Genomic DNA, 12,368 nt, shown 5'->3' with positions numbered 1-12,368 from the left:
TTTTTTCGGCTGTGCTGGGTCTTAGTTGCGGCCCACAGGATCTTTGATCTTTCTTGCAGCATGGGAACTCTTCACTGTGGCAAGTGGGATCTAGTTCCCTGACCAGGGATCGAATCAGGCTCCCTGCATTGGGAACATGGACTTTTAGCCACTAGACCACCAGGGAAATCTCTCTCACTGTTTTAATTAGCAATTCTCTAATGACATATATGTTGCATGTCCTTTTTATGCTTACTGGCCATCGATATATCTTCTTTAGTGAGCTGTTCAGATCTTTTGCCCATGTTTTAATTCATTTGTTAATTTTCTTATCATTGTTTTAAGACTTCTTTGTGTATGTTGGATAGCAGTTCTTTATCAAATGTCTTTTGCAAATTTCTCCCAGTCCATGGCTTGTTGTTTCATTCTTCTGATTGATTTTTATTAATGATTCAATGTGTTTTTTCTTAATATTAAAAAAGGTATGCTTATAATTGTGTGTCACATGAATAGCAGCAGGAAGGCTTGACTTTGCCAGTGTCTTCTTCTATGAGGGATCTCACTTTTGGTCGGTGTTCCAGGCAGTGCGGCATCCTCCCTGCTCTATATTGTGGTCTGGAGAAGGAGTGTGACCGGCTGGAGATGGCACAGCATGTTCATGAAGAAGATATGTCCATCTCACGTGCATAATCTTCACAGTAACCAGACAACTGACTTAGCTATTCAACAGATTTTTTTTTCAATAGATATTTTTTTAGTTGACTCAGTTCTAGGAGTCTCTGTGTGAGACTCCTAGAATGTTCCTTTTTTTTTTCCTTGACTTAAAAAAATTGCAGAAACCATAATATGACAACAGTAGAGACAGAAGATATTTCCAAAACAGAAAATGTTAAAAAAAAAAAAAAAAAAAAACCCATAATCACACCTCAATAAATCAACCATTTCACTTTTCTGAGAATTCTGTCTATCTAGGAAAGGTTGGGATGAGATAGCATCTTAGTGTATCTTGTACTTTAAAAATTTTACTTGCTTCAGGTTTTAGTTTTCAAAATGATATTTTAGAATGGTTGCCTCATATTCCATCTGTTCCTTAAACACCCAAGCTTGTGGCGCCTCCGGATTGAACTTCCCCAGGGTCGCCATGTGGCGGCTCCTCCACGCCATTCAGGTCCCCTCTTTGGGGTCTTCCTCGAACACCTTATCTAAAGCTTCACAAGTTGGGAAGATGCCCTGGAGAAGGGAAAAGCTACCCACTCCAGTATTCTGTTCTGGAGAATTCCATGGACTGTATAAGTCCATGGGGTCGCAAAGAGTCAGACACAACTGAACAACTTTCACTCACTCACTCCATCTTATTATCCTGTTTTATTTTCTTGATAGCACTTACACTATCAGAAATTCTTTATTTACATCTGTGTCTGTCTTCTCTCACCAGAATATAAATTCCATGAGGACAGGAAACTTTTCTATCTTGCTTGATCTGTATCTCTAGTGCTTACAACAGTGCCTGGAACATAGTAGTTATTCAATAAATATTTATTTAATCGACTCATTTCAGAAGACCATAGTTTTTCAAGTTGGTCATTGATTTTCTATTTTGTTTCCTTAATTAGTTGATGCTGCGACAGATGTCTCAGGAAATCAGTATATCAGGGGTTTTGGGAGGAAGGTTTTGGCAAAAGACTTGGGTTCCTCGCTTAACCTGTGTCATTTACTAACTTTGTGACACTGGCCAGTATATTTAACTTCTCTGAATCTAGATTTCCTTATTTGAAATGAGGGTAATATTAGTGCCTACCTCATAGAGTTATTGTGAAGACTGAATAAAAATAATGCACATAAAGAAAGTACTTAGCAAGATGCCCATGAAATCAGAGCAGGCATTATTAGCCAGCTGTTACCAGTGCTCTGGTACTTTTGGGTGTTGGTTCATGCAATCCTCAAAGCTGCCCTACTGCTGGTTACACAGCCCTGCTTATTTTGTGACAATTCACTCAGCTGTACACTTATTTCGGAGAAGGCAATGGCACCCCACTCCAGTACTCTTGCCTGGATGGAGGAGCCTGGTAGGCTGCAGTCCATGGGGTTGCTAAGAGTCAGACACGACTGAGCAACTTCACTTTCACTTTTCAGTTTCATGCATTAGAGAAGGAAATGGCAACCCACTCCAGTGTTCTTGCCTGGAGAATCCCGGAGGCAGGGGAGCCTGGAGAGCTGCCATCTACGGGGTCGCACAGAGTTGGACACGACTGAAGCGACTTAGCAGCAGCAGCAGCAGCAGCAGTACACTTATTTGTAGCTTTTCCCTATTTGGATTATAGTCAATAAAACATTTACTTAACAACAATAACAACAAAAGCCCTAGGAATAGGGATCTTTATCGTCTCCATCTTACAGAGGAGGAAACTGAGGCTCAAAGAGGTAAAGCCACTGGTTCAAGATCACAGAGAGAAAAAAAAAATCACAGAGAGGAAGTGGTGAGGCTCTTGAAGCTGTGAAACCTATGCTCTTAACCACAGCTCTTAATGTCCTACTCGCTACCTGGCTTGTTCAAGCACTCAATAAAAAGTAGCTTTTATTATTATTATACTGAACATTATTGTTGTTTAAAATTTTTATCCGGGACTTCCCTGGTGGTCCAGTGGCTAAGACTCTGAACTCCCAGCGCAGGGGGCCCGGTGTCCATCCCTGGTCAGGGAACTGGACTCCATGTGCCGCAACTAAGAGTTCACATACCGCAACTAAAATGATCCCGCATGCTACAACAAAGACTGAAGATGCCGTGTGCCGCAAATAAGACCTGGTGCAGCCAAATACTAATAAATAAATAAATAAAAATAAAAATTTAAACGTGCTTTTTAAAAATAAAAAGTTTCCTTCTATTTTAAATGTTTCAAAGTATACCTTTGGCATGTATGACTTTTCTCTGCTTCTGCATTTTTTCCCTTAGGTACAATCCCAAGGATATAATGAACACCCTGAAGTGACTTGCACAAGATCACATACATAGTGATACTTCAAGCAGGGCCATCATTCACTTCAAGTGTTCACTTGTGGTTCACTTCCCAGGGCCCTGGATCCAGGGGTCAGTGGACTTCCCAAAGGAGGTCCAAGAGGAGCCAAGCCCTGGACGGGGTTTGAGTGGACAGAGGAGTGAGGACCCTCCAAGTGAAGACACAGAAGTGGGGAGGGTGAGGCGGGTATGTTGGGGAAATAGTGGGAAACCCCTCTCAAAGGAGTGGAGAATCAGAAAAAGGGGGAAATTAGGAGATTAGGGCTGGATCTTTCATTCATTCCACAAATGCTCTCTAGGCTCCTACTATATGCCAAAGATTGTGGATATATCAGTGAACAACCACATCCAATCCCTGTACTCATGGAACAGATACTTTATTGGGTGGAGGTGGGGACAAAATTGACAAGGAAATTGAGTAAAACAATTAAAGACTGTGATAAATTTTAGGAAAGAACAGGTGCTGAATCCAGGAGTAATAGGATGGGGACCTATTTAAATAGAATGGTTCATGAAGGCCTCTTTGGACAGGTAACATCTCAGTTGAGAAAGGGGAGGGATTATTTTAGGCAGAGCACACAGCACATGCAAAGGCCCTGAGGTGGGTCTTCAGAAAGGGCCCTCAAAGCCATGAAGAAGAGGGTCTTGTGGGGGTTGTAAGTTCAGAAGGCATTTCAGACAGTCTTGAGCGAAGAACCTTCCCCTCCATCCCAGGCTGATCTTTCCTCTGACTTGAACTGTACTTTCCCGTCTGTCCACTGGTTGACCTCAGAAAGCAGTGGCCCTGAAGTTGTGTGTCTTCCCCAGTCAGCTGCCTATCTTCAGTTGTGTTTCCAGTTCTCTAAGTTCTCCCAGACTCTAGCCAAACTCTTGACTCTTCCTCGTTCTCTGGCTTCCACCCCTTCTGTGGCCACCGTTCTAGACCATGGAGGCAGCCAGGCTGTGTGGTGGGATGGGTCACACACAGCAAGGACTTTGGCAGGACATAGGCCAGGGTGCAGATGCCAGCTCTGCCATCCGGTGAGGTTCACGGGACCTTGGTCTTCTGGGAGTTACACCTTGCTGTTGGCTGGGGAGTCCCGTGAGATGATGATGTTAGTGACAGCAGCTGACACAGTAGATGTCGAATGAATGACAGTCCCGACCCTTTCCTACCAATCTTGGAAAACGCTTTGTTTTCTTCATACCTTGGCTTGTCACAATTACAAAGCAGAGAGATGGTGAAGATCTGGGCCATCTAATGACTCCCTGAAGATCTCTCTGGAAGAACCAAATCCTAAAGTACTCCATTTTCAAAATTTTAAAAATATATACTTAGTTATTCCCTGGGTCTTTGCAGCACACGGGAGCATGGGATCTTTGATCTTCATAGCAGCATTTGGGCTCTTTAGTTACGGCATGTGCGATCTAGTTCCCTGACCAGGGATGGAACCCAGGGCCCCTGCATTTCGAGTGGAGAGTCTTAGCCACTGGACCACCAGGGAAGTCCCTCAAAATATTTTAAACAGCTTACTTTGTAATCTTAGTGTCTGTCATTAACTGAAGGTTTACTCTATGCTGGTTACTGTGCTAAGTGCATTACAGATTGTCTTTTCATCCTCATGACAATCCTGCAAAGGAATTTCCATTATTGTTCCAATTTTATAGTCCAGGAAACCAAGATTCAGAAAAGTGAAGTGACTGACTTAAAGTCACATTGCTAGTTAAAGCATGAAATTGGGCCTTGAGTCTATGTTTTTCCAGCATCCAAAAACCCCGAAAGAAAACAAACCTGTGTGCCCAACCAGTAGGCAGCCCTGCCTTATAGCCCATCTGCAAAAGCATGGGGAGCCAACGTGTTTCATTTCCTGGATGACAGGAGACCTGGAGAGATGAGAGATTTTCTCACTCTCACGATGGACTGGACTCTAAGCTGGGCGTTGGTTGGTGAGCCAGGCCCGGGCCCCAGACTTGCCCCAGCAGAGTAGACTGGGTGGTCTGAGACCTCAGGGTGGCCCAGACCTTCGTCCACGAGCTGGAATGCATCCACAGAGCAGCAGAACCATAAACACCAGCAGTCCTTTCAACAGGACACTGTGCCTGAGTCATGGAGTATTTATAGACGGGCCTCTTCTCAGCTTTGCCAAGGATTTGTCAAGTTCACTTGGGGCTCGGAGGGTGACAACCTGTTTATCATCCAAGGTGCCATAGCAGGCTGTTGGGACCTCCTCCGAGAACGAGTCCTGGAGGTCTGCCCGTGTTTAGACCTGATCTGACCCCCCGACAGCAGACTGACGCAACTCTCCCCTGCTCCCTGCATGGTGCTGCCTTCTACCAAATACCCCCTGCTCCGGCCCCACCTCAACCACACACACACACACACACACACACACACACACAGAGTGAGCTCATAGTCTTGAGTTAAAAATGTGACAGGTGTTGCTTCTCTCAGGAAGACCTCTTGGATTGATCTGGGAGGATTAAAAACTTCCCCTGGCCTCACTGCTCCTGGGAGTGAACCCTCTCATCGGTCAGATAATTAAATTAATCGTAAGAAAACTGACCGAGGACCTTCTCTGTGCCAGATACCATGCTAGGCGTTTGCTGGGGTTTTTGTTTGCTTGTTTTGCTGTGCCGCTTGTGGGATCTTAGTTCCCTGACCAGGGATCAGACACGTGGCAGTGCGAGCACTGAGTCCTACCTACTGGACTGCCAGGGAATTCCCTCATGCTAAGAGTGTTAACACTACCTTTTTCAAATCCTCAGAATAATAAGTTAGATATAAATTTAGTGGGCGTCCCTGGTGGCTCAGACAGTAGTCTGCCTGCAATGCAGGAGACCCAGGTTCGATCCCTGGGTCTGGAGGATCCCTTGGAGAAGGGAAAGGTAACCCACTCCAGTATTCTTGCCTGGGGAATCCCATGGAAGAGGAGCCTGGCAGGCTACAGTCCATGGGGTTGCAAAAAGTCGGACATGACCAAGTGACTTCTGTTTCATTTTTATAGATATTTAATATCATCTTTATAGATGAGGGAATAGAGGCTCAGAGAGGTAAAGTAACTTCCCCAAGACCACACAGCCAGTAAGTAGCAGGGCCAGGCTCAAACTCTAGGTCTTTCTTGGTTCCAGACTCCAAGCTGTGGGTGACTTTGGGCAAGTAACTTCCCCTCCGAACCTCAGTTTCTTTATCTGTAACATGGAGACACAAATACTCACCTCTCACAGCTGTAAGAACTGAATAAAACTGGTACATAGTAGGCTCCCAACCCCTAACTCCTGCCCCCACCTTGAGTAACATTGACTAAATTAGCTTCTCTTAAGCTGCTTAGGACAATCATCCAGGTCACATCTGGCTCAAACTTCAAGGACTTGAATCTAGGACCCAGACTGTTCTAGCCCCCATGGCCCCATCCTTTGTTTCTTCCCAACAGACAACAGTCGGAGGGGCTCAGGATCCAGGAGCAGGGGACAAGGAAAGGAGGGGTGGAGGGAGTTGGGGTGTGGGGGGTGGCTGTGTGCAGAGGAGCAGTGGACTGGGCAGGCTCTCCCTCCCGGGATCTGTTTTGGATGGTGCCAGCCTCTGGGCTGCCAGCAGAGTTGTCAGTGCTGTGTTAACAGAGCGGCCCCTGGGGCCAGGTTTAGTGGTTGAGCCATGACCCCAGATGGGTGGCATGGCTGCAGACACTGGGCAGAACCTGCTTTTGTGATTCCTGGTAGGTGGGGGGGCTCTGGAGGCTCTGAGCCCTGCAACTACCTGCCGGGGTGGGTTACTAAGTCTTTGTCAAGGGCAGGTTGTTCCTTCCTGCTGTCTTCATCCCCTTCCTCTGCAGCCTATGACAGAACACTTCTTGAGTTTCAGACAGATTTGGGTTCAAGGCCCAGCTGTTCCATTTACTACCTGGGTGACCTTGGGCAAGGTACTTAATACCTCGCCATCTGATTTAGAAATGAAAACAGTCATGCCTACCTCTCAGGGCTGTGTTGATTAAGTGGGGTCCCTGGGTAGGGCTGGGATGCCCCTCTGTTTCCCCCCTTTTCCCACCACCAGTGGGGCCCATGAGGGCAGTTCTCTTGTCCTCCCCCTACCCAGAGGGGCCTTAAAATGCACTCCCCAGGCCTTGACTTGGCGGTTCTGGGGTCTCACAGTGCTTCCAGAAACCTTGATCCTAAGTCCCCTCTGACCTCCTGGCCAGGGCCCAGCTCTGACTGAGGTGAGAGCCCAGCTCACTCAGCTGTAGCTCAGATTTCCTGATAGATCCCATTAGAGGCCTCAGTCAGGAGCCCCAGGTCCTTGAGTTTTAATCCATAGGAACAGTGACTTTTTTTAACTATCAAGATTTCTGTCCAGCCATTTTCTATGACTGTACAACACTTTTGATGTATAAGTTTATTTTCATAACACATATATTATTTTTAATAGAAAAAATTGGATTACATATATGTGGCATGTATTTTTCTGTTTGTGCCTAATGATATATTGCTGACATCTTTTCCTGTTGATATTCTATATAAAAAGCTCCATGTCATTTTAGGTATATTTATTTTTAGTCTACGACAGTTGGAATGCTTATTGGGGTATGTTTCTGCTTTACTTTTTAGGAAATTGTTTCTTTAAGTATAATATGTGTTCAGAAAAGGGCACAGTCCATAACTGTACAGTTCAAGGCATTTTCATAAAATGAGTGTACCTGTATAACTGCACCCAGGTCAGGGACAGGATCAGTACCAGTCTTCCTGGAGCCTTCTTCCACCCCCTTCCAGCCTACCCACTGAGGGCAACGCTATCTTGACATTTTTATTAATTAATTTTACCAATTTATTTATTTGGCTGTGCCAGGTCTTAGTTACGGCCTGTGGGAACTAGTTCCTTGACCAGGGATTGAACCCAGGCCCCTTGCATTGGGAATGTAGTCTTAGCCACTGGACCACCAGAAAAGTCCCGTGACTCTTAAAAGCTGAAATTAGTTCGGGTTGTTTCGAACTTTATGAAGATAGAATCACACAGTATGTTCTCTTTTGTTCACCATTCTTTGTGAGATTCATCTGTGTCTTTGAACGTGACAGTGTGTATTCATTCTCATTGCTGCATACTCTCCACCAAGCAGGTGCTTCCCAGGTGGCTCAGTGGTAAAGAATCCGCCTGCCAACACAGGACTCCCAGGAGACAAGTGTCCGATCCCTGGGTTGGGAAGATCTCCTGGAGGAGGAAATGGCAGCCCACTCCAGTATTCTTGCCCATAAAATCCCATGGACAGAGGAGCCTGGCAGACTACAGTCCATTGGTCACAAAGAGTCGGACACAAGTGAGCGCACACACACACATACCCACACACATTCACTAAGCAACCACATAACAATTTATTTATTTGTTTCATTGACAGACATTGGGGTTGTTTCCAAGATTTTGCTGCTACAAACAATACTGCAGAAAATATCCTTGTATTTAAATAGATCTACAGATTTGAGTATCTATACCTATTTATTAAGAGCTAACTATAACTTTCAGACATCATTTTTCTAGTTTATAAAATAGATTTTTCAGATTACAACTGCTGAATACATGTATAAATATTGCACCCCCTCCCCCAAGGTCAAGAGTAGTGGGAATGTCGATTGCCCTCTACCTTCACCAACCTTGGATACTATTAATCTTAAATATCTTTGATGAGCTAGACTCAGACATCTCACACTATCATTTCCCTTGTATTCTACTGGTCACATAGATCAACACTGATACAGTGCAGGGAGGAGAGGGCCTGTGTACTGGGAGGCAAGAATTATTGAGGACTATCTTGGAGGCTGAATATCAGAGGAAACATCAGATTTTATTGTAGTTTTAACGAGATTTTAGAAATTAAAACCATTTTTAGAAACAGGGCCTTGTTTTGATTTGGCTTGGGAGAGGAGGGGACATTGACTTTTATTCTTTTGTAAATTGCTTTTTTTTGGGCAGCCTTTGTTTATTTCAGAATATTAACATTTTATAGATATTGACACTTGGTCTTTAAGTGTGTTTCTACTGTTTTCTCCCAATCATCACTTGTCTCTTAAGCTTTTGTTTATGGAGCAACTGCAGGTTTAAATATAGTTTGTTTTCCGCCCGCTTACTGTTTACGATCTGGATCACCCGAGGGTGTGTGTGGCAAAGCCTAGGTTCAAGCTGGTGGGGGTGGGGAGCAGCAGGCCGAGTGGGGTGGGCAGAGCTGGCCCCCGAGACTCTCTGGGGTATTAGGACTAGAGCACCACGGTCAGCACTGAGCCTGGGCCTTGAGTCTGTCGTGAGGCTTCCTCCAGCTCCTTCCCAGGTCTTCTCCGTGCTATTCCAGCCCCTTTATCAGAGAAGAGAGTCTCTCTGCACAGCCCAGGGGGCAGACAAGGGTCAGGGCGAGTCAAGACCAGTTTTAATGGGGCAGTAGAGGGAGGCAATGGAGTAGGCAATGGCACCCCACTCCAGTACTCTTGCCTGGAAAATCCCATGGATGGAGGAGCCTGGTAGGCTGCAGTCCATGGGGTCGCTAAGAGTCGGACACGACTGGGCGACTTCACTTTCACTTTTCACTTTCATGCACTGGAGGAGGAAATGGCAACCCACTCCAGTGTTCTTGCCTGGAGAATCCCAGGGATGGTGGGGCCTGGTAGGCTGCTGTCTATGGGGTCGCACAGAGTCAGACACGACTGAAGCGACTTAGCAGCAGCAGCAGCAGCAGAGGGAGGCAAAGTTTAAGAACAGGGGCTAAAGCAGCCTAAAGCTCCGAGTCCAAATCCTGAACTATGAGTTCGAGGCCTGTCTTAGTCTTCTCGAGGTGCCATAACAAAATACCACAGGTTGGGTGGCTTAAACAGCAGAAGTTTATTTCTCACAGTTCTGGAGGTTGGGAAGTTACAGATTGAGGTGCTGGCGAGGTAGGTTTCATTCTGAGGTTTCTTGGCTTGTTGACGGCTACCACCTTGCTGTGTGCTTGCCTGGCCTTTCCTCATGTGTGTGCATGAAGAGAGAAAGGAAGCAAGCTCTCCTGTCTCTAAGGACACTGATCCCATTGGGCTAGGACTCCAACTCATGACCTTATCTCACCCTAGTTACCTTCCAAAGACCTCATCTCTAAATACCATCACATTGCGGGTAAGAGCTTCAACATATGAATTTCAGGCAGACACAGACATTAAGTCCATAGCAATTGCTCCAGACTATTTCCTAGACATGTAACCTTAGGCAACTTTCCTCATTTCTCTGTGACTCAATTTCTTTATCTGTAAAATGAAGATGATAACAGTATCAGCTTCATGAAGTAATAGATTAATGAATAGCTTTAAAACACTTGCTATTCCCTGGTGGTCCAGTAGATAAGAATCCACCTGCCAATGCAAGGGACGTGGGTTCGATTAATGAATAGCTTTAAAACACTTGCTATTCCCTGGTGGTCCAGTAGATAAGAATCCACCTGCCAATGCAAGGGACGTGGGTTCGATTCCTGGTCCCGGAAGATTCCACATGCTGCAGGGCAACTAAGCCATGAGCCGCAACTACTGAACAGCATGTGCCCTGGAGCCTGTGATCTGCAACAAGAGAGGCCACCGCAATGAAAAGCTCATGCACTGCAACTAGAGAATAGCCCCTGGTGGCTGCAACTACAGGAAGCACACCCACAGCAATGAAGACCCAGCACAGTCAAGATAATAAATACATTTTAAAAAGTTAAAAAGAAAGCAAAACATTAAGAACAGACTGTGGTATTCAGCCTCCAAGATAGTCCTCAATAATTCTTGCCTCCCAGTACACAGGCCCTCTCCTCCCCACCCTGTATCAGGGTTGATCTATGTGACCAATAGAATACAAGGGAAATGATAGGGTGAGATGTCTGAGTCTAGCTCATCAAAGATTTTACCACTTTTACAGACCCTCCCAATGTGGTTCCCAGCATGAGTCCGTCTGTTTGGTGGTGTTCAACCAACAGAATGAGACCAAGATCAGTTCAGAAGCAAAGGAAAGCTTTACTCTTTGATCAAAGAATGGAGAGGTGCCAGCTCCTGCAAAAGCCAGGGGCGGGGCTGCTTTATGGGAATCTTGTCAGTGGGGGCGGGGTGGAGGTCTTGCGGGTCGGGGGGAGCTCCAGGTCGCAGAGCTGGGTACAGCATCTCTGCGCGCTGCATGGACTGAGTGTCACGCACGGTGCTTCTGCACACAGCCCTGCAGAGCGGAGGTGCTGGCGCTCCCATTCCCCACTAGGAACTCTGGTCTGAAACCTCGAGTGCGAGGCCTTTGCGGGTGACGTCCTGTGAGCAAGTAAAACTACGCCAAGGACACTAACTGCACAAAGGAAAAAGAAAGGGTAGGCTTTATTTTTTTAAAGATTGTTTTGATGTGGGCCATTTTTAAAGTCTTTCTTGAATTTGTTACAATATTTCTTCTGTTTTATGTTTCGGTTTCCTGACTGCCAAGGCATGCCTGATCCTAGCTCCCTGACCAGGGATCGAACCTGCACCCCCTGCCCTGGAAGACGGACCACTGGACCACCAGGGAAGTCGCAGAGTTTACTTTATTAATCGGATTCTATTTTTATTCCCTGGGAATTGTTCATGGGTTTTGCTGGTGACAAGTCCTTCTTCTGTCTTCTGCTGTCTTGCTCCTCATTCTTGAGGGGCACTGAGGGTCAAAGAGGTCCTTCTTCTGCAGCTGCTTCTTGCTGAGTTTGGGCATCATCATAACCTCGAGAGAGGAGCAGAACTCCCCAGTTGCTTTATGTTCTCATCAAGCCTTAGCCATGATTGTTCATATGCCTGAGTGACCACCATTTAAAGTTTTATAGATTTTAACCTTTGGAGACTAAGGATGCCAGACAATTTAAGATATGTGGCTCAAATATCAGTAGGAGGACAACAGTTATTAAGGAGCCCTGGAAAGGTAGCCACCAAGTGGCCCTGGGGAGGGCCTGTTTCACCAGCTCCACATTTGTTCAGCCAGATGACACTGGCCTTGGTCTGCCAAATTGCTTTTCTCGGTAGCCTGTGTGCACTTCCTTCAGTCAGGCCACTTGCATTGACATGAGGGCAGCTTGACCAATGGGCTAGTGCATAGACCCTTCCTCGGTCAGCTGACAGGTAATCTAGGGCAGTTTGGTTCTGTAGGGCCATACTGGCCAGTGAGCCAACAGATTTTTGTATGGGGTTTAAGGGTTTGGCCTACTTCACATGTTAAATGTTTGTAATAGCTTGAAGTCGAGGCCAGTCTCATTGGTCACTGTCACACTGTGACTTAAGATTTTTGCATTGATAGTGTTATATGTGGTTCCCCTGGTCAGGATCACCAGCACCATAATGAGTGCAATAACCATTGTGCTCCTAATTTGTAGTAGACTTCCCTGGTGGTCTAGTGGATAGGACTCTGCACTCCCAATGCAAG

This window comes from Bos grunniens, chromosome 2, assembly GCF_055505025.1.
Source record: "Bos grunniens cultivar Pamir isolate PY7600 chromosome 2, Bosgru_T2T1.0, whole genome shotgun sequence".
NCBI classification, from domain to species: Eukaryota; Metazoa; Chordata; class Mammalia; order Artiodactyla; family Bovidae; genus Bos; species Bos grunniens.
Note: the sequence above shows the minus strand (reverse complement) of the source record.